Genomic DNA, 25106 nt, shown 5'->3' on the forward strand with positions numbered 1-25106 from the left:
CCTAAGATGTTTGATATTCAGACAGGTAGTTAGGTTAAGCTTAACAACCTAAGTTGTATGGTAATAACAATAAGTTTGTCTTCCTTAGGGTTAACAAGTTAAGTCTGCAAACCAAAATTAGAGAAAAAGGAGGGCCACAAGAAAAGCCAACATTTTGGCCCTAGCCTTCCAAGGTCAATTAAGACTCAGAACATATGAGAACTTGCACTGTAACATCATGAAACTCAGTAGTGTCCCAAATTTTCTGATCAAGGAGATTACAGGGCCAAAGAGGAAAGTGATCGATGATGTAGAATGTGCCTAAAGAGAGTCACATGGAAAGAAAACATTCTCTCAGGCTTTCACAGAGAGCACATTAACCAAACAATGACCGTGACTTATCCACATGGCTGACACTGGCAAAAGATGTACAATCTGAGGTACAGGATCTCAGAATAAATCCTAAGGGGATTTCACTGAGCTTATCAGATCCAAAATGTACAACTCTTGTTGCATATGTCCTGCTTTTCCTTGGTCTTAACCATCCAGCAGAAAAGTATAAAAACGAAGTACAAGAAGTAAAGCCATGCTATGTTGAGCTGTAGGGGACTCAGGTCAACAGTTTCAGACATTGCCAGTGAAGCAGAAGAACCAGTACTATTATGGACTACTAGACTCTTTTAGAATATTTTGTTGAGTTAACACACCTATAACATTCAAATAACGGAACTTAACAAAAAAAAGGAGATACAGGTGAATGTCCATTTTGTATCTGTGTATTCAAAATGGTTAGGATAGATATATAGGTACATTCTCTTAATGAATAGAAGGATTTGCTCTAATAGTGTTTGTAAATTGGATATCATGTCCACATCTTATATAGCAATTAACCACTAGGAAGAATGTATGCAATGTGTTAATTACTGAAACTGTCCTACCAATTTGGTTTGAAACTGTCTCATTGCTATTTGTTTCCCAATAAAATTATGGGATAAAATAATTAAACATATATGCAGCCAATGTAGGAGCACGCACCTACATAATACCAATTTTAACAAACATGAAAAATCAAATAGATAATCATACAATCAAATGGGGGACTCTAATATGTCACTGTCACAACAAGATACATCAACTAGGCAAAAAAACCATCAAATAAATAGCAAAACTAAACCAAATTTGTGAAGAAGTTGACTTGATAGACCTTTACAGAGTGTTTCACTCAGCAACAACAGAATACACATTCTTTGCAGCTGCACATGGGACATTCTGCAAAATAGACCACATACTAGAACACAGACCACTCTTACTTAAGTAAATAAAAAGGAATTGAAACTATCCATGCATACTTTCTGACCACAGTGCAATGAAGCTCTAAATTATTGATGATAGAAACCACATAAACAGCATAATCACATGGTAATTAAATAACCTTCCAAGTGACCAGTGCACCACAGATGAAATTAAGAAATATGTTTTTCTTTTATTTATAAATTTTAAAATGTATTTGGTTGTTACAGAGTGTCCTACCTGGGCTCATAGTGATCCTTCTGTTTTCAGGCTCCCTAGTGCTAGGATTATAGGAATATGCCACTATGCACGAACTCTGTGGGGGCTAGGATGGTGTGGCATGTGGTGCTGGAAACTGAACCACAAGCTCTGTGCTTACCTAAACTTGCCTAAACAGGCGCTTTAGTCCTCTGCTGAGGTATCGCACTGACCCCTAAAAAAATATTTAAAATCAAACAAAAATGCAGATACAACTTACTGAAACATGTGGAATAAAATGGAAGATGTCTTAAAAGAAATATTTATGGTGCTAAATTTACATATTAGGAAAACAGAACAAGGCAAAGAACCGATCCTACTTTGTGCCTCAAGCTCCTAGAAAAAGAAGAGCAAGTAATGTTCAAAGCCTAAAGAAGGCAGAAAGGGACAGCATACAGGACGAGGGATGGCAGACCTCACGTGGCCCATGTTCAACGAGCCAGGCAAATGAAGACAGGGTTGCCTTATCAGTGAAGGAGGCAGCAGCAGAACCAGGGAGAAGGCAGCCACCATAGAGTAGCCAACCCGGGAGACCTTGTGTTTGGCACAGAGGCCAGTGAACATCCAAGATATCCTCGGGAAAGTCAAGCCCCAAAGAAAGAGGTAGACAGAGATGGCAAAGCACAGTCAGGAGAGGACCAAAGGGGACAGCCGAGAAGGTCCCATGCAACGTGGAGGATTATGTGGAAGAGAAAGGCCTCACAGAAATCAAGGTACACCACGTTCTAGCCTAAAGAGTCTCCAGGCAGAGAGCTAGGAAGGGCCTTCTGGGACTAAGACATGCCTCTTAAAGGAGGCCTGGGGCAATAGCTCGGCCTCAGAGGCTGTACTGGAAATCATAAAGTGAAGTCCCTGCTGTCCCCGGAGTCTGCTGGCAGCAATGCTTTTGTCCGCTGGTGTGTCGAAGGCTCCCAAATCAAGGAGTGGGCTAGAAGTGAAGAAAAGCATTCACGTGAGTGTCCCTGGGGTCCTGGGTGAGAGAGCTGGAGTCACATGGTGAATGATTTTGCTTAAGTTACAGCTCCCATAGATGTCAAAGTGAAAATGATTTTTGCTGACTTGGTGGCACACATTTCATGAGAACATTAGGCAGAGGATCACACTTCAGGCCACCCTGAGCAATTTACTGACATAGCCACAATCTATCTCCAAATTGAAAATTAAAAGTGCACTCAGGACATAGATTACTGTGAAGGCTGCATGTTCATTCTCTAATAGATTAAAAACATATAACTGTCAGTGTTAGAGATGGCAAGGAAGACTGTAGTCAAGGGGAATATGTTTGGCACAGTCAGAGGCGAAGAGCACAGCTACGGTGCTGCTGTGAGGACTGAGCAGAGCTTTGGCCCGGCCTCCCCTTTGGCCCAGACACCATGGTCTTCTGGGGTCTGTGCAGCCACATGGGAGGGGATGATGTTTGTAGAAAGTGGAGCAATGGGTGCATACAGTGAGCTGGAGACTGAGCTCCCTTGTACACAGTATAGATGAGTGGGTATTCACAGCTGAGGACCAGGGTGAACCTTACTACATGGAAAATTACTAAGAGAGATATCTATATTCATGGAGGACTTGGGTAAACCAGCCCAATAGGATCCTGGCCTAGCTGGAGCAGGATGAGCAGAGCTCCCCTGGGGATGGAAAATGAAGTGCCACCCATCAGGCATTGACAGTGATTAGGGATGCCCATGGATGAACACACTGAGAGTGAGCTGTAGAAAAATGGGACCCTGCGGTCACAGAGTCAGAAACCCACATATCCCAGCCCTGTTGCAATGGAGCTCAGAGGACTTTCCAAATTTGGTCACGGGAGCATCTGTACCCTCACTGGGAATCTGAGAGGTATAAAGTGGGGCTGCTCCCTTGCAAGAGCTCTGCCTGGAAGGAATGATCCCACTCTTGCTGACGGCTGCAATGGATACTGCTTTGCCTGACGGTCCTATAGGGCACTAGACAAATTTGCAGAACAGAATTTTGAAGAAATAAAGGGCCATTATGTTCCGTTATTATGGGTGTTCACAAGTGTAGCCCTGGGTCCAAGGTTTCAGGACGTGTTTTAGACAGGATCTCATGCTTGCAACTGGAGTGTTTGGGAGGCTGAGGCAGGAGGATAGCAAGTTTGAGGCCACTATGTTTCATCTCAAAAAACATCCTGAGACCTTATCTCAAAGTTAAAACTCAAAATAAAAGAGGGCTTTCAGCCACCCTGGCAGATTGGGAGCCTGCAGCCTTCTAAGGGTCACAGAGGGACAATTCCAATCCCTGCTTTATCCAGGCAGTTGACACAGTGGAATCAAAGGGCCTCCTGTGCAGGGAAGCACACTCTGGGATTAGCTGATGCATCACGTGGTTTGTGTTCTACTTGTGAAGATCACAGAACTCAGGGGGTTCACACTAAGCACATTACACTGGCTCAGCAGGCTGAGCCCCCTTTTGTTGCTGTGTCACTGCATGGGGGTCACAGGTCAAGCACAAGCAGTACTGGCTCTGATTGGCAGACAGCTAAACACACCAGGTATCAGGGACCAGGGATGAGACCTGGTGCATCCCCAGCTGCAGCGCCCAGCTGCCAATAACATCCTTGCTCACACTGCCCCCTATGTTACACCAGTTGGTATCACAGTTGCCAAAGACTTGGTTAACAGGGGCCAAGCTGTTCTACCAGCGAATCACACAGGGGGCGGCGGTGTGTTTTACAACCTTTAGTGTCCTTTTACTCTCCTGCTGAAAGAACCACCGAGAGTCGACCCTGCAGGAGCTATCAGAATCTGCACTTAGTGTGAGGATGTGGGCTTCCTCTCTCTGCACGGTGCTCTTGAAGAGTCCACAGTCTCTCCCCACGAGAGTGTGCCTGGGGCAATGACCTTGTGTTCCCAGGCTGTGCAGCTTTCGGGGCTAACCACACAAGCAGAGAGAAAGGAGGCAATGCAGGATGGAATTCTGTGTGAACGACAACAACACAGACAAGAGAGGTGATCTCAACGCACTCAGTGTAATTTTCAGACACAATTTGTGCCATTTCTGGCCATCTCAGGCTGGAGAGTGGAGATCAAAACCCGGTGCTTCTCCACCTTTCTCGTGGGTGTATGTGCTTATGGCAGGCTGTTGTCAGCGCAGTCATAGATCTTGTTGGCTCAGGGTCAGAACGTCTGAGGATGACAGTGTTCCCAGTGCTCTAGCAGCAGGGCACGTCCCATCCTCACGAATCAGGCTCATGGGACACCTCAAGTTGGAGGTAGGTAGGTCAAGGCACTAACACATTATAAGATGTAAAACCTCATAGGAAGTGTGGGTGGGCAGGATTCCCTGCAAGACTGCTCATGGATGACGCAGGCTCAGTGTGAGTTCTCTGCCTTTCCCATCCACTTCCAAAACAGCTCGCACAGCAACAATGCAGCCCCTCCCTCAGTCATCGCTGCGATCCACTGAGTACAGTCAGGAAGTAAAGGGCACGATGTGCTGTCACGTTGCGCATGCGCAGTATCAGAACTTTTTTCTTCGCAGCCCTGGGCTCCTTTTCCGCCTAAGCCCCATCAAGGTTGCTATACTGTAATCCCTCCCACGGTAGCCTGGGTGTAAGCAGAGAGCCAATAGGAGAGAGGTTAGGAGAGCTCCTGTGGACCTAAGCCTGCCAAACAGGGTGCAGCATTGCTGGAACCAATGGCAACCCCGGGTTCCACCCATTTGCCATCACGCAGTTCCCAAGAGTCATTGCGCTTGTATTCTGTTTTGCAGAGTTGGCGGCCTCGTGATCTTGCTGCCGGGAGGCCATGGAAGAAGAGCGCTACCACCATGGTCTGCTGTCCTTGGACCAGGATGTCTGGCAACCAGAAGCCAGCGCAGGTCAGGCACAGGGTGGCCCGGCAACAGCCCAGGTTTCCCTCTTTAGTGAGAGAACTCCTGGCCTTGGGGCAGACAGTCAATCCAAAGACGTCCCGGAGAATCAGAGCATAACCGTACACCTAGGGACAAACGTGAGCCAGGAAAACGCCAATGCCCTCCGTGAGGAGGATCAAGTTGAGCAGGAGCCTGAGCAGCTCACCCCTGCAGTGCAGGATCCTGAAGATGCCAGGAGCCAAAGACAAGGCCAACCCAGGCTCCAAGGAACGCAGTTCAGCTTCCCGCAGTCGCAGGTGCAGGAAATGGAAGGTGTTCTCGAAGAAACTCAGTACCTGGACCTACTTATGAGGTGAGCTGCTGCCCCAGGGTGCACACAGGCATTATCGGATGTGGCCGTGTTTGCATGTGTCTTTGTCTCTCTCCTGCAGCCCGATTTCCCATCTTGACCAGAGGGCCCTGGGGTCTTCTCCTGCCTGCCTTTGCAATGAGCGGGATGGATCTGATTGTGGTGCATGCTCAGAACATTCCTGTAGTACTGTGGAATCCAGTGCGGAAATAGGTTGGTGTCTGCTACTTTGTTCTGTTTGTGTTCTGTGGTGTGAGATGTACACAGTAAACGCTGCTGCCAGAATTTGAAGGCAGGTATGAGCGGTATTACATATTTTCACATAAGTTCAGAGCTGTGAGCAGTGCTACCTATGCTCACTGAGCTGTCCATCAGATCTCCAGAGCGTGTCATCTTACAAAATCAAGCCACACATGAAAGACCGCCCATGTCCCTGAAGGCCTCAGTTCTCACCACACAGGATTCTCTGTTTATACTCTGAGATGGAAGTGTATGGGAAGCAGATCTAGGTGGCATCTTAGCCAGGCAGTGATATTCTGTCTGGCTTAGTGGCTTCAGGTATCCTCACAGAGTAGCCATGCTGCAGCAAATGTCAAATCTTCCTTACTTTTTTGACCAGCAAGACATCTTAGTGGACTAAGACCCTGCTTAGGCAAGCATAGAAACCAGGCGGCCCAGCACATAATACTCTTTTGGAGAGGGTGAGAACCAGAGGATTGCTGTGATTCCGAGCTGCATAGTGAGACAGTGAACCAAATACATAAAAAAAAAATTAAATGAAGTTCATTACTTTTTAAGTCCCAGCTATTTTCTCTTATACTGGAACCTTGTTTGTCTTTCAACTGTGGAGAGGTTGCTTTCAGGTATAGTGTTGTTTTGAACGTGCTTGACACATAGCTGGGAACATGCAGGGTTTCAGTGTCCCAGAGACCTCCTCAGATAGGGCATCATTGGAGCACAGAATGCCACGTTTGTGCTTTGAGACCCAGCAGATGCTTTAGAAGAGACAGGAGGAGACTTGCATTGCTCCTCAGGGTGCCCAAGGTTTGCTGATTCTCCCTGTGCTCAGCATGCTTGTTGGTTCAGACATGGGTGTGATTCATGTCCCTGTGGTCAGAATGTGCACAATTGTCTGCTAATTTACAGTGTGTTTTCTCCAGCTTCCTGGTCATCTCTGTGCCTTCTTATACAAATGTGTCTCTTGAGTCCTTTCATCTGCCTGAGGCTGGCTGCTGAGCTTCGCTTTCTTACATGAGAGGGGCGTTTCTACCTCTCTGTCACTGGTACTTTGCAAGTCTTTTCTCCCATTCTGGTGGTTTCTTCTGACTGCTCTGACTGGGTCTGCTCACTGACAGATGTTTACATTTGATACTGGGCTTGGTTCTGTAGTTCTTGAATTTATGGCTTTTGTTTCAAATAAAGTTCCTTGGGTTCCTAGTGCATACAGTGAGATATAATTGTACTATAGGCTTGCTGATCAAAAGAAAAGAGTGGGTAGCGTGAGGGAAAGGGGAAAGGAAAGGATCTGAGGAGTCTCTTAGGTAGCTATGCTTCAACTTCCGATCAGGTCATTAGAGAGAACTTGTGTTAATGCCACTTGGAGATCCGTTTTGCCCATCTTGTGTCCTCTCAGGGAAAAAGACCAAAGGTAAGAATAGGGCATATAGTAACTATTGTTACTCTCCTATGAACTTGATTGGAGATTTTCTTTTATGTATTTAATATTTTGGAGGGGGGAACGAGGATCAAACTCAGGACCCTGCCCGTGCTGGAAGCCTCTTATTCCTTTTCCATAAAATAAAACAATACTATTTGCATCATAGAATGGTACATTCATTGTGTATTTTCAGAATAACACATCCAAATACCTCCTCCATGTGAGCTTAAGTGCTGGGAGGAGGTCACACCATGGCTGATGGGAGCCATATTCCTAGGGAAACAGAAAAGGATCCGTGGGCCCTGGGAGGCTGAGTGCAGGTCCCAGCCCTGCACAGAATGTGCATGTACTACTCCAGTCCTGGAGCTCTGCGTCCTCCATCCAGGTCACTCACCGTGGAGCATCTGCGGTTTTCTCTCCACAGATGGAAGCTTGCAAGAGACCTGAATGTGCCTGAGTCCAGAGTGCAGGTCAGTGAGTCCCACACAAGCCAGAGGACGGCGCAGTCGCTCTCCATCCAGCCTCAGGGCAGCGCTGGGTCCTGGCGCTGTGGAGCTGGTTTTATTTCTTCTCCTTTCTTACTGTGACAAGAAGGATTGGCCTTAGGAAGAGAGCGAAAATGGAATGGGTCATCATGGGCTTGTGGTGCCTTTTCATTTTGAGAGGGAACATGCTTTCATAAGGGACAACAGAACCTCAAGCTCCATCTTATTATGTGTAAACAATGAAATATGTTTCTAGGCTCATAAAATGAAGAACAGTAATTATGCACAGCCTTAATGCATAGATGTGTGTACAGAGATTCCTTATTTAACAGCTCACCTGTTGAATGAGGTGTCATGTTTGGATTTATGAAGGGTCTTCTGTTTTTTAAATGTATTTTGTTGTTGCAAGGTCTCACTATGCAGCTCAGACTCATAGTGATCCTTCTGTTTTCAGCCTTGCCAGTGCTGGGATTACAGTCATATACGACTATGTCTGGACTCTGTGGCCGGCTCAACCCACCATAGGGGCAGAGCTAGCGTGGCATGTGGTGCTGAGGATAGAACTGCAGTCCCTGGGCTTCCCCAAGCATCTACTTTAGTCCACTTAGCTATCTCACCTACCCGAAGTTTTTTCTTTTTGTACAGTTTTCCACATTATGTTCCCAGAGTTTCACATTTATTCTTCAGTACAGTACTCCTTGCACTGCAGACTGTCATGTTTGCTGGTTGCACTATTAATTTCTGTAATGATGTGTTCCACTATACATTAGTGCATGAACATTTATGTGCATACAAGTAAAGACATCCCATTGGTTCTGAAAATTTTACTACACATAGGCTAGCAAATTTTCAACTTAGCGACAAGTTCATTGAAGAACCTAGTCTCAGGAAAAGATCTCAGGTGTTAAATGAGAAATGTTTACATGGCTTCATTAACTTAGTATTGATCACATGCGGGCTGGACAAATAGTTCAGTGGACTAAAGTGCCTGCAAGCAGGCGCAGAGCCGGCAGTACGATCCCTGTGCCTGCTGTGCTGGCCCTGCCCCTGGGGTTCACTAAGACAGCAAATGAGAAGGTGTAGTGGCTCACATCTGTAATCCCAGCACTTGGAAGTCTGTAAACAGGCGGATCACTATGAATCCGATCTAGTAGTGAGACCCTGAACACCCCGTAGACCCATCCCTAAAAATACTAAGTGTCGATCCCCCCATTGGAGGTCTGAGTGCTTCAGGGTGCACTACTGTGTGCAGTCCTTTTTGGGCTCAGTTTGACCTTGACGGTCTACAAATGCATGCTGGGGAAAAGCAAGATTAAAAGACTGTTCTCCTATAGGAATTTTCTTGAAACATAGCCAAGGATTTTCCTTAATGATGCACAAGCTTTCTTTGACTGTGTCATGTTCTCTTCTGGTTTTGTTTTTAATGCTGTGCCTAGAACCCAGGACCATGCAGATCGGAGCCCAGGGCTGTACCACTGAGTTCTTCCCCAACCTAAATTCGGAGATATTGGGAAGAGAGACTGAATGCTCAGATAAAGATTGACCTAGCAAGGCATGGAAACCTAAGTCAGGCAAGGGTTACAAAGAATTTAGTGAGCAAGGTTCATTGCCTGGTTTTCCTTTCTTTGTATATTATGGTAAGGTCAGGGAGAGCCTAGAAGCTCACAAGTTAAATTTCTCTGCACACAGTGCAATCTCCATGTGAAAAGTTTGGTGAAATAGACAGAATCTGAATCAATAGAACACTGGGTTGTAGACTTTGGAACATGGCCTAAAGTGTGAAATGAATGTCCGTAGTGTGGTATGAATGTCCGCTAAGGGGAGCAGGGTGCAAATGATAGAGAAAAACTGCAAACATTCAACTGATGGCTTAAAATTTCAGCACTGAATTCCAGTGTGCGTGTCCTTTGAGAGTGCTCTGGCATGGACAGGCCTGCTTTTTCTTTACAGGGTACTACATGCAGGTGGTAGAACTGGAGGAGCAATTTGGTGATGTTAGCCTTTATTTGGGGAACACCTCTGTCCCTCATAATTTGAAGCACATCCAACTAAGGATGTGAAAGAGGAGGTGTCATTTTCTTTCTAAGAATTAGTTTCACTTGCTGGAGTAAAGGACAGAACACCTGAGCAGGGTAATTAAGGTCAATATTTCTGCACGGATGTCCATCGCCAGCCCTCTAGGATACTTGAGCCTGAGGAAACAGCTTCCCACATGGAATCTCAGTGTAAGCAGCATAGGACCTTGTGGGTGGATTTTCCTTTATGATAACACTTCTGTCTCCTAACTCTGTCTGATTTCCACTCTGACTTTAGGTTTTGAATAACAATCAGAGAGCCAAGTACAAAAAAAAATTAGAGAAAAACAATACCCCAGATAGCAACACCTGATTTCCTGGACCACATTTTCATGGATGCAGAGGCAGAGCTGTCCTAGGACACGGTCCTTGTGAAGATGCAGATCGTGGTTGGACTTTTGTGTTGCCGTGAATTCCAGGACCGAGTATGTTTCTCCCTTACCTCTGTAGTGCTTGCATTTGCCATAAAGTGGGAATTTCTGAACTTACGTGTTTCTTTTTCTCTGTGGGATAATTTACACTTGGATAACATATCATTTCAGCAGAAGGATGATGAGGTCTCCTGTTGGGAAGGGACTGCACTGAGTCACCGTGGAGAGGACTTTAACACTGATGTTCTCAGTGCCAGGAGGAGCTTTGAATTACCCCTATTTGATATTAATACTAATTCTCTGGGGCTGGTGAGATATAGCTCAGTCATCTAAATCACCTCCTCAGGCAAACTTAGGCACGTGCTCAGGGACCACATTTCATTCCCTGGCACCACATATTGCACCATCCCAGCCTCCAGGGTCGGCTGAGCTGGCAAAAAAAATTAATACTACTACTAATAATAATAATAATAATAATATAATAATAACAATAATGTTGAATTGTATCTCCTTTAACGTCAACTGTGGATTCCTCAACTCCACAGTCTCTAGGGAAACTGAGCATATGGGCCACAGAGAATGTATAGTGCTATTTGCAAATGCCATCTGTTGATGGGCATCTTCTCAGGAAAGGCTACTATCACAGTGGGAACCTGTTCCCGGGAGGAGAACTATGTTCCATGAAGCACATGCTTTTCTCTCTGCTGACTTGCAGTGCTGTCTTCCTCTTGGCACTGTCATGCGAGGGTGTCAAAGTTCAGCAGAGTGACTGAGTGTGATGTGGCTTTTTGCTGTTTGTTCTCAAAGGCCTGTTGGTCCTACGTCTTCAGTGATCTGTGAGTGACTCTCTGCCTTTCCGTTGCTTAGGTGCCCAAGCTGTGAATAGGTTACTCAGTGAGATTCCCCAGTGAGCCATGCATTGAGACAATGGCACTGGCAGTGCCCTTCTGGGCTAGGAGCCTTCCCTGAGGTGTTAGATCCTCTCCCAGGATGGAAGGTTCTCTGCACGTGCGACATATGCAGTGTCAATGGCTGGGAAATTTGCAGCTCTCCTTCTCAAGGGTCTTGGCCCTGGAATTCTCCTAGTGGAGTTCTTTACTTTGTGTTTCTAAATAGCTGTTCTTCATCTAACTACCTAAATATTTAAGCAATGTTCAGCCTTCTGACCCTCTTTGTGTACACTATTGTACATCTTGTTCATAGAGCTGGATGTCCTTATTGTACACCTCACCTCCTCTATGCAGTAGTGTAGTGTGAGCTGTGTGTACCATGCAGGGTGCTACTGTAGTATAATGCTCTGTTACACATGGCAGCTTTGCATGTAACTTACACAAATTGATACAAAGTCGTCCTGTTGGAGATTCCTTGTACCATTTTTCACTTGTGACAATTGTTATGTGGTTACTATGCACACGTCATCGTATAGAAACCAATTCTATCTGGCACCTCGTCAGAGGAACAGAACTCAGTTATTAAAGGAGGAGGGCCTGCCTTTGCATGTGGGTACCCGTGAGCCCACTCCTCAGCTCTGGAGAGCAGGAGCTCCCTGGTTCCCATCTTCTGAGTGTCACATGAGTATTGCTGCCCTAGTCTGCCCAGATGGAACTCATTCTTCACTATACTAATGTAATGTTTAATGATTTTATTAGAGATTGAACCCTGAACTATATGCAGTACAAACCAGAACTCCATCTTTGAACTACTAACAGAGCCCGGGGTTCTAAATTTTGAAAGATAATTTTAGATAAACACATTTTGGGGCAAACCACATAGCACAGCAGAAAAAAGCATCTGCTTAGTCAGAGAGAGGGCCAGATTTGATCCCCAGCGTGCCATGCTGGTTTGTTGTAGGGGGTGTTAAGAGGACGATGGAGACTGGGCGGGTGGCGTGCTCCTGTAATCCCAGTTCTTGGGAGGCTTAAAACAGAGGATCAGTATGAGTCCGATCTCTGTAGTGAGACCCTGTAAACTCTGAAGACCGTGTACCGAACACTAAATAAATAAATTAATAAATAAACAAATTTTTCATGTCCCATCACCAAACACTTGGCTCAATATTACAAATCTTTGAGTCAACACTGCTTGAATCAGATACCACTAACAGAATCTCCTTACTCCTCATCCTCAGAATGATGCGTAAAATTCTTTTGACTTTAGGATTCCTTTGACATTCTTCTCATACTCCTTGCATGAATCCTAAACAGTAGATATTCCCCAGGAAAGTAAATCCTGCCTTCAGGTAGTAATTTTTTCTTATCATTTTTCTTTGTGGAACTCATGAAAGGTCATTTTGATGTGGACTGCCAGTTAAATGTTCATGAGTCTTGCATTATATCCTCAGCAAGGGTGGTAGTGAGCATTGTCATTTCATGCTACTTTTCTAGGTAGAAAAGCTATTTCTTTCAGAATATACTTGGCTGAAATGAGTAGACTGATATTGTAATTCTATACCTCAGCAGGCATTCAGAATCACTGTATATGCTTTCTTCAATTTTTCTTTTCATATATGCTCTAATGTACTGCAATTTGGACTGGCACTCACTGTGTACTGAAGGCTGATTTACAACCCACAGTAATCGTCCTACCTCAGCTTCCCAAATGTTGGAGACACACACTTGTGCTCCTGCCCCAGGCCTCTTTTCATTGTGTAGATGAGGGAATGCAAGCTTAGGGCAAGGGGGTGCCTTTGCAGGGAGCACACAGAATTTTCTGTGAGCCAGGTCACCTGTTGGGACCATGTGCCCTGGATCCTGAGCCCCAGGTCTGTCAGCTCTTCAGCATTTAAGCTGCCTCCATGCTGCATGGTACTCTGAGAGATACTGAAGCCTTCAGCCTCTGATACCCCAAACTGGGGTCATTTTGTCCCTCGGAAAACAATGAACCTCTCTTAAAGGCCCTCAGTATTCTTATGCCTGCACTTGCCGGGCTTGGAGATTCATGCAATTCTCCCCCTCCTTCCAAAAGGCTGAGTGAGCTTTCTCAAACACTGGCCCAAACTTCCAGATCTCCTAAAAGCCCAGTCTTTCAACAGGTAATTCATGAGCAAAAGTTGCATCTGTCTTCATGTTTTATTAACTTTTTCGTGAAGCAGTTCCATCTCTAATGGACACACACTGAGAAATGAGTAATTTCTGCTTCTCTTAACACACTCACTCTTTTACATCATTCCAGAGCTATGGTTTGGTCAGAGCTAAGAAGCAGAGCTGTCACTTCAAAGGTGCAAATTCAAGTTCAGTACTACATCAATGACCACTATCTGTATACTGACATAAATCTTAAAAGAGGAGAATTTGTGTTTTTCCAAATTGGACACCCCCATATTTTATAAAGCAGAACTCAGACTCTCCCACTGTAAAGCATGCTGCAGTCTCTTGTAAACATGAGATTCACCTCAAGGGACCCGGGGCAAGGGAGATAGCTCGGCAGAATAATTGCTCGTCTGGCAAGTGACAGGGCTAGAGTTCAATGTCTGGTTCTGCCAAAATAAAAACCTTCAGTTTAGGGGTCGGGGAGATGGTTCAGTAGAATAAGCGCTTCCTTGGCAAGTGCAAGGGTCTGAGTTCAATCCCTGGGTTTTGCAAAAAAAGAAAAAAAAAAGATTTGCTAGGAGCTGCAGAGATAGCTCTGTAGAATAAGCACTTCCCTGGCAAGCGCAAGGTTATGAGTTTAATCCCCGGTTCCACCAAAAAACAAAAAAGGGACACAGACAACTGAAGATGTGGCAATCAGACCCTGGAGGCTTGACTGATGCTCATTCAACCCGCAAAGCACAGATTCCATCAAAACTACGGCCTCCAGGAGCAGTGCAGAGGGGATACAGAACTCCCTTGTGCTCCACTGAAAATCTTCTCATCAGCTCCTTTGATTCTTCTTTCCCCTCTTTCCATACTCCCGAGTGTCAAACATCCATGGAATGTTTGCCCATGATCTCAGGCAGAAGGATACAAGCAATTTCACCAAGGGGCTAAGAGAAGGATATTTCAAAGCTGGAAGTGGAAAAAAGAACTAAGGCAAAAAGAAATGCACGATCATGGCTGGCCCTGAGATGTGACTGGGCTGTGGGAAGGGGAGAAGTGGAGTGGTTGGAGGGGGTTGGCAGGTGGGTACTACTGCTGCGAGGCAGCCAGGGAACCAGCAGTGCTTTAGGACACCTGAACTTTACATCAGATGACACAAGCCTGGCCATCAGCCTGTGACAAGTACAACTACGTCTGTTGGAGCCATGCAAGCTGGAAATTGATCCTATATGGGAGGGCAGGATGAGGCCTCATTGCCTAAAGCAGTCAAGCAACCTCAGTCATGAGAAAAGCATCCTGCCTGCAAACCGTGGGCTCATAGTCACAAGGCAACCTGGTATTTTGCAACTTTGCAAAGGTCTAAATAAATACCACTACTGTTGTTCTGAGGTCCTTAGCCTGTGAGGCATGGTCTACCACGTGACCTCAGGTATTCTCTTGTCTTTATCTTCTCTTGAGGTTGGCCCAAGCCGCTGCTAGTCAATAAGGAGAGCAAAAATATTTCTGAGAGTAAGATCCATCAGGGTCTCGCTGTTTACTCTGAGTACTCTTGACCCTGGAACTTGGAATGCCTCCATGCTCCATGCCTGGATGTTAGAAAGCAGAAGGTACACAAAGTCACTGGAAGTTGTAGGTGGAGCAAGGCCAGGAGGAGGGTGGGAGGGTGGGCAGCAGGAAAAGCAGTGGGTCAACTGGATCAAGACAGTTCCTCGGGAGAGGCCATTGGCAGTTTAGGAGTGCTGGCCCTTGTGCCCATCATGTGTGTGGCCCAGATAGTGCCTATGCTCCTGCCTCACAGCCTGATATCCCTAAGTGCCCTAATTGACATGTGTGTATGTGTCACTACACTTAAATTCTGTGTAACTCATATGTATCTGTAATGTATACCAGGAGTAGAATGGGTATATCAGTTCTATTTTCTCATATACATCTATGGGGTTTTGTATGTGTTTGGTACAGAGTGTCACTACACAACTCGGACTCATAGTGATGGTCCTGATTTCAGCCTCTGTAACGCTATGATTATAGGCATGCGCTACTGCACCAGGTCTCCACGCCTGCCCAGTGTGGCCCTGGATGGAGCTGGCACAACATGTGGTACTGTGGATCTCTGCTCCTTGTTCCTACCTAAGCAGGGATATCTGTGTTGGATACAGGCAATAGCAAAGGTAGGTCAGTTCTATTTTCTTGGGTTTTTGAACGTTCGTAACAGGAGCCCTCTGCTCATGAGCAGTTTCCAATTGCTGTTATTTCCTTATGTCATTTTACAATTCCAAAGCCTGCCAAGGAAAATCACAGAGCTGTGCATCCGCACATCCTCCCCAGCTACAGAGGTTTATAAGGCCCGGCTAGCGTCCGAAATACTTGCTGAGAACCAACTCTTCTATGGTCTCCACCATATCAAACAGAAGGGCCACGTGGTCACTGAGGACTCTTGGATGGCTGAGCAGTGGGCAGGGTATTCCTTATGGCTAGTGGGGTCTCTGGCACAAAGGTAAAATAGCAGTCTTGCTGAAGAGGCAGTGCAACTCCCAGCACCTAGAGAGACAAAGTCCCAGGGGCTTTAGGGAGATGGACAGACTCTGCTTTCAGCCTGGGGAGCCAGGAGGTCCTTGGTGTGAAGCCAGCTGCCCTCAAAGCCCTTGCTATGCACAGACAGTGCAGCTTGGAGGGTGGGGGGACAAGTGTCCATGCCTTCCCACAAGAGACGACCTGGCAGTGTGAGTTCTTACACTCACCCACTTCTCAGTCAGCTTGCGGGCTACCCCAGGCCCTTTCTTGATTATCTCTGTGATCCACTGGGGCATTTGGCTAACTGACTGTCAAGTTCAAGCCCCATTCTGGGCATGAACGGGATCAATATTACTTTCCTAAATCGTGGCATTTGGCAAAACCCAAAAACTTATACTAGCCTGTAATACGTTGCACAGCAACAGGTATCCAGTACATAGCCAATAGCAGCCTTTGTTGGAATATGGTTGACTCCACGCTGCCCAATAGGCTGTAGGAACTTTGTAACCTTTTGCACCGCGAGGCTCCACCCTTTGTACGCCACACTTTTCCGGAAAGACGCTGCATTCTAGTAGGGTGAGTGGGGGAGCACGCCTTGTGACTTTCGGTGCCTTGCCGGCATGGAGTACAATCGCCAGTACTGCGAACGCCTCCTCCTCGACGTGGATTATTGGATCGAAGAAACCAATGCCTGGCAGGAACGAGGTGTCCCCTCAGCAGCCGAGGTTCTGCGGGTGATTCGAAAAACTTTTGGACACGAGGAGGCCCACTATGCACACATTGTTCGCCAGTATCCCGGTGAAGAGGTCCAGGTGAGCCAACTGGATAGAGCTCATGGCAGTAATGACGATCACGAGGAGCCTGAGCAGTTTATTGCGGGCCAGCAGGCTCCTGCAGATGCCGAAGGTCAAGGGCGGGGCAGGCCTAGGAAGCCACACTTCCGCTTCCAGGAGTGGCAGGTGCAGAAAATGGAAAGAGTTTTCCAGGACACTCACTACCTGGATGCGGTCACAAGGTAAGCTCCTGCCTTGGGGTGCTCCCAGGCTCTAGTGGGGTGCAGATGCATTTCCAGGTGCCTTTCTCGGTCTCCTGCAGTCCTGTTTTTGTTCTTGAGCAGAGAGCACGTGGAGTCCTCGCATGCCGGTCTTTGTTCTCTGGGAGAGATGGCTCCATGAGTGGAGTAAGGTCAGGATTATCTTGGGTCCTGGTGTGAACCCAGTCTAAAAACTGACTGGTGGCTACTGCTTTGTGTTCCTTATGTGTTCTGCAATCAGATGCACACTAAAACTTTGCTACCAGAATTTGAAGGCAGGCGTCAGCAATATCTATTGCATTGTGGCTGAGCATCCTGGGCCCAGAGCACTGTCATATCTCAAAAATCAAACAATTTCCAGGACACACCTCCTAGTACCCCCTTCCCTGCAGCTCCTCCCAGTGATGATCTTACACTTTTACTCTATGAGCTTGAGTTGTCTAGGAAGTAGATCTATGTGAAGTCTTACCCTGTTTGATCCTTGCTTGGGGGCTTCAGGCATCCCCACAGCGCATCCATGCTGCAGCAGGTATCAGAAGCTCCTTCTGTGTTGAGGCCAGTTATTGTCCCTGGCACATTGAATGCTGCTACTTGCTCATTTGTGGAGTGCTTGGTTTTGTGCATAGTGCTGTTGTGAGCTTGCCTGACACACAGCTGGAAATGTGCAGGTTTTCAGTCTGCGAGACCTCCTGAGAAACGGCTTCACTGCAGGATAGAGTTCGTGCTTATGCTTAGAGACCCAGCAGGCTGTTTGCAGGAGAGGCTGCGGAGGTTGTCATTTGTCCTCAGAATGACTGAGGGATCCAGTGTCTCCTGTGCTCGGCAGGTGTGTTATTGCCCAGGCTGTGACACTGCTTCAGACATGGCTGTACTTCATGTCCCTTGTGGTCATTTGCAGTATGTCTTCTCCAGCTTCCTGGTCATCTCTATCCCTTCATTACCGAAATGTCTCACTGAGTCCTTTCTAGTGCCTAAAGCTGGCTGCCGAGTTTCACTTACTGACTGGGAGTGATGTTTCTGTATCTTTATGGGTCATACTTGGCCAATATTTTCTCCCACACTGTGGGTTTCTTTTCACTGTCCCCATGTGTTTTTTTTTTATTGACTCAGAGAAATATGCACATTTGCCACAAGCTGCTTTATTTTTCTGTGTTCCCTGCATTAGTGGGTGTTTCTTAAATAAACTCTCTGTGGACTCCTTGTCCATAGAATGAGACAGTATCATCCTGTAAGCACCCTGCATTTAATATTTGTTCCAGCTTGCAGCCTAGGTGCTTGCATTTCCTTTCATTTTTCACAACATTACATTAGAGTTAGCTCTGAATTGGCTGGGCACAGAGCCCACAGGCCCAAGTGTCTGCCTAGCACATGGAAGGTCCAGACTTCATTTCCTGGTGTCAAATAAAATTAGCTATGTATGTTGGCTGCCCACTTAAATTTGGTGAGAACATCAACACAGTTCAAAAGAGATCTTATATTTTGCAACAGAAAGAAATACTTGGAGTACTTGAGGGTGATTTCAAATGGGGAACTTAGCAGGAAATGAGTATGTGATCATTCATTCATACAGAACATTGAGTCCTTCATCCAAACACGAAATGCACAACATTTGTTGATTTCTCTCCACAGAAGGATGCTCGCAACAGTCCTGAAAGAGCCTGAATCCAGAGTGAAGGTGAGTGAGTTCTAGAAAGGCCAATTGGATTGTCAGTCATTCTCCATACAGGTTTCTCCATCTGTGTCCTTTCCAGGACGTGAGGAAGATTCTGTTATCCTTGGTCCTTTCCCAGTGTAATCAGTAAGGTTGGAGTTACACTGCTTTGCTAGGAGAAAACAGCACACAATCAGTGGGCTTGAGGATCCCTCTCACTATGAAAGAGACTTAGAATCTGTAATAGTGAATCAAAAGAACAGAAAACAGAACCAATCAAAAAACCAAACTGCTTCTCTTACTCTGTGTGCACAACTCAGGCTATATGTACGCATGTGATACAGAGCACTCTAATTGTATCCCTACTTAACACAGGGATGTCAACAGGTCTATACTCTCACCAAGTGAAGTTCCCTCTGGGAGACCTGCTGCCCTTTCGGATGCCCTTCTGTGCGCCCTCATGTTGGGACTTAATCTGACCTGAAAATACTCAAATGAGTTGCAGAGGATGAAAGTTTGAAAAGAATTTCTTTGGAAGGAAATTGCTTGAATCCCTTCCTAACCACCTTGGTAAACATAAGTCTAATGTTGATTTGTTCATTGCTTTTCTGGTCACCTCCCTTTCCTTTGCCCTTTGGCACTGGGCATAGAAGCCAGCAGCTCATACCCACAAAATGTGGCTCTACCACTGAGCTGGAGGCTCAATCACAAACTCATAAACATTGTGAACGAACAGGAGACTCCCATGAAATCCACTTAAGAGCGAGGAATGGACATCTGGTCAAGCTGAACATGATGGGGGAAGGCAGCTCCATAGGTTACTTGCCTCCCCTTGCTCTTCCTGCAAGCCTTGCTGAGGTGATGGAGATGGTGGTGCTCACAATTTACATTTCACTGCATATAGCTCAATCTCCATGCCACACATTTCCCCAAATTGTCAGAATCTTGTTGCAGTGGAGCATTTGATGGTAGGCCTTAGAAACTAGAGCAAAGAGAATAATAATCAGAAAGAGTGACATAGAACTGAGTTTGGTTAGTCTCAGAGACACGAAAGGGTAAAGACATACTGTAAAAAAGCTGCAAACATTTATCTCCAAATTCTTGAGTCTTTTTGTGAATCATTTTTTTTATCTTGGAGACTTCCAAGTTTTTCTTTTCCATGGTACTACTTTCTGGAGGTGAGTTTTGTAGGACACTTTGGTGGAGAGGCCCTTCTTCCAAGGGAGATTTGTACATACTTTAATTTCCAGGATCTCTGAGTGCATCAGGCTATGATGGGTAACATGAGGTTAGCTGATGGGCTCAGATACTCCCAACCTGAGACTGAAGGGTGCATGTAGCTTCCCCATGAATCCTAGGGCTTGGAGGAGCCATCGGTATGAGCTCATCATTAGCGTTGCTGCAGAGTGTATACCAAAGACTGGTGGAGACAGTGGGCTGAGGATCTGGGGCAGGGATCCAGGAAAGTTGCAGCACAGAACAGGACACTGAGTCCTGGCATCCTAGTGCCCCAGGCCAGGCTTAGTGCAGGGTGCCTCAGCTTTGAGAGGATTAAGGAGTTGGGGAACATGTTCTCAGGCTGCCTGACAGTGCACAGGAACAGATAATCCAAGGAGTTCAGGTACGTGCTCTGTTCCATGGTTGTGGGCCTCTCAACAGTGTCCTGAGGGAAAGAGGCCACAGCAAACTAATGAAGGAGCAAGATTTCAGCATGTCTTATGTCTCAGCTTGAAGTTCCTACTAAACTGCCCCATGGTGTCCCCTCTCCTGTGCAAAGTAATAGGACTCATGGGGAAGGAGGCTTGGGAGAGAGACCTGCTATCATCTCACATGGACAGTGGCCTGTGCACCTCAGTGCTGTGGTGCCAATGTCAACAGTAGACACTTTGTTGCCTCTCCAACAGCTGTATTGCTCTGGGCTTCTTGCTCTTCATTTTCCTGAGTGGTCATTGAGAAAGAGTCTCACTGTTCAGGTCAGGCTGTCCTTGAACTCACTATGTCAGCCAGGATGGCTAGGTCCTCACAACAGTTATTCCACATTAGCTTCCTGACTCTTGGGATTACATGGTTGCACAACTATACCTCCCTTAATCTAGGCTTTTTCATGTGCTGTATTTTAGTTGGGAAACAGCTTTGGGGGATATAGAACAGAATGCTTCTTGTGTCATTGCATTTTGCATTGTAGCTTCCCAAGAGCTTAAGCCTTTGGAAACTTCCAGACCTGGGAGGCTGTGTGGGTGTGCAGAGGACAGTGACATAACACACGGTTCCTGGTCTGCTGCAGTGCAATGGGTAGGAGAGATTTAGATGATCGGTCCTGTGACCCCTAGGACTGCCTATTTCTTGGCTTATCTTCCTGGAATGCACCTCTTGTTCTGTGTCTTGGGCAGCAGGGCTGGGATGTGCATGTCCAGGTGGATCAGCAGGGATGTTGGTTCCCAGCAGGAAGGGTGGGGTGCAGTCAACAGCCAGGATGCTGTGCTGCTGCATGTGCTTAGAAGCCATGGAGCTAACATTAGGCTTTGAAATAGCTTCTGCTCTCAGCCTATACCCAAATAAGGGAAGAAAACATTAAACAACAATGAGTTTCAGGGGACAGACAGAGACTTGTGGGCCTGTGCATCAGCAGGGAGTAGAACTAATGTCCAGTAAGGCTGTGAAAGGGGAGGTTTTAGTGTCTTTCCTAGAACTAGTTTCATTTTCTGATGCAAAGGAAGGAACCCCCTACCCTAGGTTGTCAGGGCTCTGTTCCTGCAGGGATGACCACCCCTAGCCCTCTAAGGTATTTGCACCTGAAGCAAAAGCTCCCCTCCCGATATGGATATGTCAGCTGTATGGGAACACATGCTGTTTTTCCTTTATGATAACAGTTCCATCTCCTAACACTCTCTGCTTTCCTCTCTGATCTCAGGTTTGGTTTAACAATCGTAGAGCCAAGTATAGGAGAAGTCAGAAGTAAGCAGTGCTCCAGAACGCACCACCTGATTTCCTGGATGGCTTTCTCATGGATGACCAGGCTGAGCAATTGTAGGATACCGTCCTTCTTGTGAAAGTGGATTGTGCTTGGATTTGTGTGTTGCTGGGAATCCCATAGCCAAACATGTTTCTCCCTCATGTAGTTACCCCTGTAGCACTTAGATTTGCAATAAAGTAGTCATTTCTGAACTGACTTGTTTTCCCATTATTTGTGGGGTTGGCTACACTTGGATAAAATATCATTTCAGGAGAAGGATGATGAGGTCTCCTGTCAAGAAGGGACTCCATTGTGTCACCATCAAGAGGCCTTACACATCTGTCCTCTGTGGGCCATGGGGATTGTTTAATGCCCCCTCTTTAATATTAATGGTAATGTTCAGTTCTCTGTCCTTTAAAATAAACCCTGGATCCCTGACCTCCACAGTCCTGAGGGGAAGTGAGCGAGGGGCCACTGCTAAGGTTCAGTGGTGACTGCAAATGCTCTCTGGGGTTAGACATGATATCAGACAAATGCCACAGTCACAGTGGGAACCGGCTCCCAGGGTGCAGAGCTGTGTCCCATGTAGCGCATGCTGGGCTCTGCTGATTTCTAGTGCTGTTTTCCTCTTGCCTCTGTCAGTTATAGTTGTCAAAGAGCAGCAGAGTGTGCTATTGGTCTTTTTCTATTTGCTGCCTAAGGCCTGTTCCTCCTAAGTCTACCTGTGTTGTCTGAATGATTCTCTGGCTTTCACTTGGTGGCTTTCACTTTCTGAAGTGGCTGATGTTGAATATCTTACTCAATGGGTTACTCACCTAGTGAGCTACGTGTTGGGACAGCTGGCACAGCACAGGATTTGTGGGCTAGGCGCCTTCCCTGAGGGTGTTAGATCCCCTCCCAGGCATTAAGGTTCTCTGCACCTGTGGTGTAAGCATTGCCAAGGACTGGGGAAGATGCAGCTCTCCATCTCAAAGCCCCTGGCCCTGGAATTCACCTGCTGGGTCTGTACTTTTATTTGTAGTACTGCATATAAGTTACTCTAAGAAAGGAAAGTGATCCTGTTGGAGATTCCTTGGATGGTCACTTGCTTGTGACTTGTAAAGTGCTTAGTATACACCACTCCTCATTTAGAAACTAATTCTTAGAGGAGAAACAGAACTCAATCATTTAAGAACAGCCTGCCTTTACATCTGGGTCCCGTGACCCTACTGCTCAGCTGTGGAGTGCAGGATCTCCCTGATGCCCATCTTCTCAGTGTCCCATGACAAAACCCCCAGTCATCCTGATATAACTGTGCTTCTTTTCAACAGGTAAATTTCCCCTTTTAATATCTACTGTACCCTTCAGATTTAATTTTTCTCTTTCAGATTCCCATGCTAAGGACACCATACGATGTTTGCACAGATGGGTTTAACTTGTTTCACTTAAGAGTATCATCACTACCTGCATTCATTTACCCTTAAAATTCTCAAACATCTCCTTCTTCATAGCTAAATAATACTACATTGTCAAAAAATATCACATCATTATCCATTCCTCAGTTGTGGGGCATTTGGGTTGCTTCCAAAATTTAGCTGTGATAAATTGTGCTGCTATAAACATGGGGGCACAATTATCACTGTAGTATGATGTTTTCAGTTCTTCCAAATAAATACCCCACATGGGAATAGCTGGGTTGACTACAACTACTAATCCCAGCATTTTTGAGGAATCTGTACACTATGTCCATAATGGTTCTACCAGCCTGCCCTCCTGCCAACAGTGTTAAAGCTTCCTTTTCCCGACAGCCTGCCTAGCATTTCTCACTTGTTGACTCCTTGATGATAGCTCTTCTTCTGGGGTGATAAGGAATTTCAGTGTTGTTTTAATCTGCAATCCTCACATGGACAATGATGTAGAACATTTTTACATGTATTTATTTGCCATTCCTATGTGTTCATCTGAGAAGTGTTTGTTCATCTCAAATGTTAATTTTTGATAGGGTCTTTGGATTTTGGAGGCATGATATTCTAAAAGTCTTTGTGGGATTTTGCCAGAAGGCTCTTGTCAGAGGAACAGTGTGCTTGTTTTGGCAGACATTAGGCTAAGTGTAGAGACTATGGGAGCCAATATGTGCAATAGCAGACCTCTATGAACATGCAGTATGCTCTCTTGATTTGATTTGTGAGATGCATTCTGACCATGAAATATGTGGTGGCCTTCAAATCACCATGAACCAGGCTGGCCTGGAACTCACAGAGACCCTCCTGCCTCAGCTTCTCAGTGTTGGGATTCCAGGCTTGTGCCCCAACCCCAGGCCTCTCTTCATTGTATAGATGAGGGAATGCAAGCCTAGAGCAGGTTGGTGGCTTGACAGGAAAAAGGAAACAGAATTAAGTGTGAGCAAGGCCATCTCTCCCTGACCATGCCCTGCTCTGCATCCTAGATCATCTGCCCTGGGACACACACACACTGGCCCTGTTCAGCTCTTCAGCACTTACTGCCTCCTTCATGACACACAGGACTCTCCTAGAAGGAGCTGATGCCTCCAGGCTCTCATGCCTGCCCAGGCTACAGTGATTTTACCTCTAGGCTGAACAATCACTCTCCCCTGTATGCACTCAGTGTTGTCCTGTGTGCACTCGCAGGGCTGGGTGCTTCTTGCATTTTCCCCTCCTTCTAAGAGGCCAAGTTTGTAGTGGAGGATGGTATACAACTCAGGGAGATCTTCCTCCCTCAGCCTCTTGACTGCTGGCCCTATATGTGTCCGCCATGAGGACAGGCACCTCAGGGGTCTTCTGCACAGAGTGACCTGCATAGTACTCATGTTCTTCCACCTGTCCTGGCAGCTGTTCATCCACTTCCCCTTCCTCTTCACCTTGGCTTCCATGACAGGCTTGTAGGTCAAGTTCCCTGAAAGCCATCCCCTCCTGCAAAAATCATCTCCTGGGCTCAGCACTGCAATGGAAACAAAATTATCTGCAAAGGCCCACACTTTCCTATTGGCTGAGCCTGATGCCTTCCAGGACTAGTCACAGCCCATAAAAATTCTGTATCCTTAGTGCCTGTGTTCCCACCTCCCAATCCCAGGAATTTGCTCCAAGAAAAGGCTTTTGGAATCTTCTCATCCCGCAGTCCTCTAAATTAGTTGATCTTAAGCCATCTCAGCCATCTGCTGTGATGAAAACTGTGAGCATGAACTGCCGGCATGCTGTATTTAAAGAATATCCTAATGCTGAATGATGGAACTGAAGATGTGCAGGCCTATTCCTTTATTGCACAATTCTACCTCCAGTGTATCACAGGCTGTGTTGACCCTTGAGATTTAGTCATGACACTGAAACATTTTTTCTTTTATGAAAAGCTGAGTGAAATAATGTTGAATGGGAAGTATAAATCAAGAGGATATATTTTATGTAAAACTAGTGGTGAGGGACAAGGTTCCTGAGATAAAAGGATTCATAAAAATTACATGAGTATTAGAAAATTTGCAGACATTTGTACTTCTGTTCACCTCTTTCTATTTCTCTCTCTCTCTCTCTCTCTCTCTCTCTCTCTCTCTCTCTCTCTCTCTCTCTTCCTTATGTAATTCCAACAAGCCTTATCCTCCCCCTGCTGGCTTTTATCTCCAGGTGAACATACTGCCTGAACTTCCGCAGTTATG

General features: G+C 46.1%; 1 long non-coding RNA gene across 2 annotated transcripts; it reads left to right on the forward strand.

Moving 5' to 3' along the window:
* The first annotated feature begins 2417 nt into the window (after positions 1 to 2417).
* LOC111814448 lies at positions 2418 to 21454 on the forward strand. 2 transcript variants are annotated; one of them, XR_002819434.1, is made up of 3 exons: positions 2418 to 2479; positions 7792 to 7837; positions 21422 to 21454. It is a non-coding gene; the product is annotated as an uncharacterized LOC111814448 (long non-coding RNA). The 2 variants fall into 2 exon arrangements; XR_002819435.1 differs by having other exon boundaries at positions 2423 to 2479; positions 7753 to 7837; positions 21422 to 21448.
* The last annotated feature ends 3652 nt before the right edge of the window (positions 21455 to 25106 follow it).

This window comes from Octodon degus, unplaced genomic scaffold, assembly GCF_000260255.1.
Source record: "Octodon degus isolate 3935 unplaced genomic scaffold, OctDeg1.0 scaffold00319, whole genome shotgun sequence".
NCBI classification, from domain to species: Eukaryota; Metazoa; Chordata; class Mammalia; order Rodentia; family Octodontidae; genus Octodon; species Octodon degus.